Source organism: Camelina sativa, chromosome 14, assembly GCF_000633955.1.
Source record: "Camelina sativa cultivar DH55 chromosome 14, Cs, whole genome shotgun sequence".
NCBI lineage: Eukaryota > Viridiplantae > Streptophyta > Magnoliopsida > Brassicales > Brassicaceae > Camelina > Camelina sativa.
The window spans coordinates 85,787-87,965 of record NC_025698.1 but is presented as its reverse complement, the minus strand read 5'-3'; the positions used below and the strand labels follow the sequence as shown (position 1 = coordinate 87,965).

At 40.3% G+C, this 2,179-nt stretch overlaps 1 pseudogene; it reads right to left on the bottom strand.

Moving 5' to 3' along the window:
* Window positions 1–2,179, bottom strand: part of LOC104743094 — a 24,607-nt pseudogene that overhangs the window by 15,682 nt on the left and 6,746 nt on the right.

Genomic DNA, 2,179 nt, shown 5'->3' with positions numbered 1-2,179 from the left:
AACATGTTGCTGAAGTGGTGTCCGACTATAACGTTAACTGGAAGCACCGTTAGGCCGAGGCAAGCAAGAAAGATTGCAACTGCGTTGGTTTGCCAGGCAAAGTAATAACTAGTGATGACGCTGCTTTCAGCTACCAAGATCTCCATCGCATATTTGAGCATGAAGTAGACAAATAGCTGAACCTGGAGATCCACCATTGTGTTCTTTGTTCAACATATGGCTAGCTATTGGTTAAATTAGAAAATTAAACTTAGACTCAACTCATATTATACTTTTACTGAAGGTGAAAGCAACCGGTATGCTGACATAATTGAATTTACTGGCTTTCGGTCCTCTTCACAATTCTCATCTTCATAAATTGTCTTTTGTTTAGCTTCACATGGAGCAAAGGCGCCACAATATTTTCATCCAAAGTACCTAAACTTGAAGTTGAAGTCCCTGCATATATATATATATACATGCAAAGTCAGAGGGAACACTTAATTTAACATATCGAAAAGTCTGATTACCTTGCTTTGGCACAACATCCTCTCTCTCAGGTTCTTTAAAGTATATCCATAACAAGAGCAAGAATACCAGCCACGCCGACGCCATGAACCAACCCGGTAATGTATTCTCGTTGAAGGTGAGATTGCAAATCTTGAAGTTAGTTTGAAATAAGCAGGCAAGGGCTGGACCACATGCCATTCCTAGCGCACTTGCACTAACAAATCCAGCAGAAGCCTTCATTCTAAGCTTGAGTGGCACACAATCACTTATATAACGCCTATTTATTACCATTGTAGAGCCTAACTTGAGGTCATATACTGTACATATCAATCACTGTGTTAACATAGGCAGAGTAGTAAATAAGTTAGTATTGCTTGAAACTTACCCACAGAAGAGGCGACCGGGCAGAAGAAGTACAATAGAGTTCATATCATAGGCCAAGGCGTAAAATGTGTTGCCAACGATAAGAACAATGCTGCTAAACAAAAGCGGCTTAAAATAAGATCTGTTTGACCATGCACTGAAATAGATTGAAGAAAACAGTTGAGCAACTGCCATGGAGCCAATCACCACACCGCAAACAGTTGCTGCGGCTCCAAGGCTAAGAGAGTAACTATCCGCCGTAGGGACTACGATGTAGGTGTTGACCATATACAAAAAAGCGTTAACCAAATTCAGGAACAGGGACAGAAAATGAAAATTTTCTTGAGCAACAGGATCTTGTAGAAAAGGCGAGTCTTCTGATATGATTAACGCATGTTTCCCGAGGAACTCTAGAAAGCTTGTCGAGTTTGATAGCTTCCTGACAGCAGCATTGATAGAAACAACCATAGCACCCTGCAGTACATGTATTCTTAAATTACTAGTCACAACAAATAACTTGTTGTCAGCTGCAGAAAGACAAAAACTGACTATACCTGGGAAGAGATGTTTTGTATGATAACCGGGTTAGACAAAACAGATTGGTCATATATTGAAGTATGGATCCCTTGGTGGTCCTGAAGTGCTGCAAGATTGCGAGAAACATACCCAGCAACAGCTCCAACACCCTGCATATATATATTGCAAGGGGTTCATTCAGTTTAGGTGTCATACTACTTATAGAAGAAAAAAAGAAGAAAGTGAGGTAAAGACAGGACATGTTACCACTGATAAGAACCTGAATACTCCTTTATTGATATGAACAGAATCAATTACAAACTGTAACCGAGAGGTATCTAGTCGCAGCTAGATAACAACCTCCTCTCTCCAAGAAGTCTCATACGACTATTTTTTTACAACAAACAACATAACAACCTAATTCTCCTTTCTCTGTTTATATACAAAATCTCCTTTCTTTTTACTCGCACGTGTCTTTATTCTTCCACACGTGCTGCAGCTACCTTGTTATTCCTCCTGGTATAAACCTGAAGAGGCTTATCAATACCCCCTCCATCGAAATGAAGCTTGTCCTCAAGCGCTAGAGTAGGGAACTGTCTTTTCAACTCACGAACCACCTCCCATGTATTTTCATGCGCGGGTAATCCTCTCCAATTGACTAAAGCTTCTAACACTCCTTTATCATTGTATCTAGTTTCCAAGACCTTCTCTGGTTCAATGACCAACTCCTCTGCATCATTAAACGTCTCTGGTAATGGCATTATTTGATGATGCTCGCCCAGAACTCTCTTGAGTTGAGAAACGTGAAAAA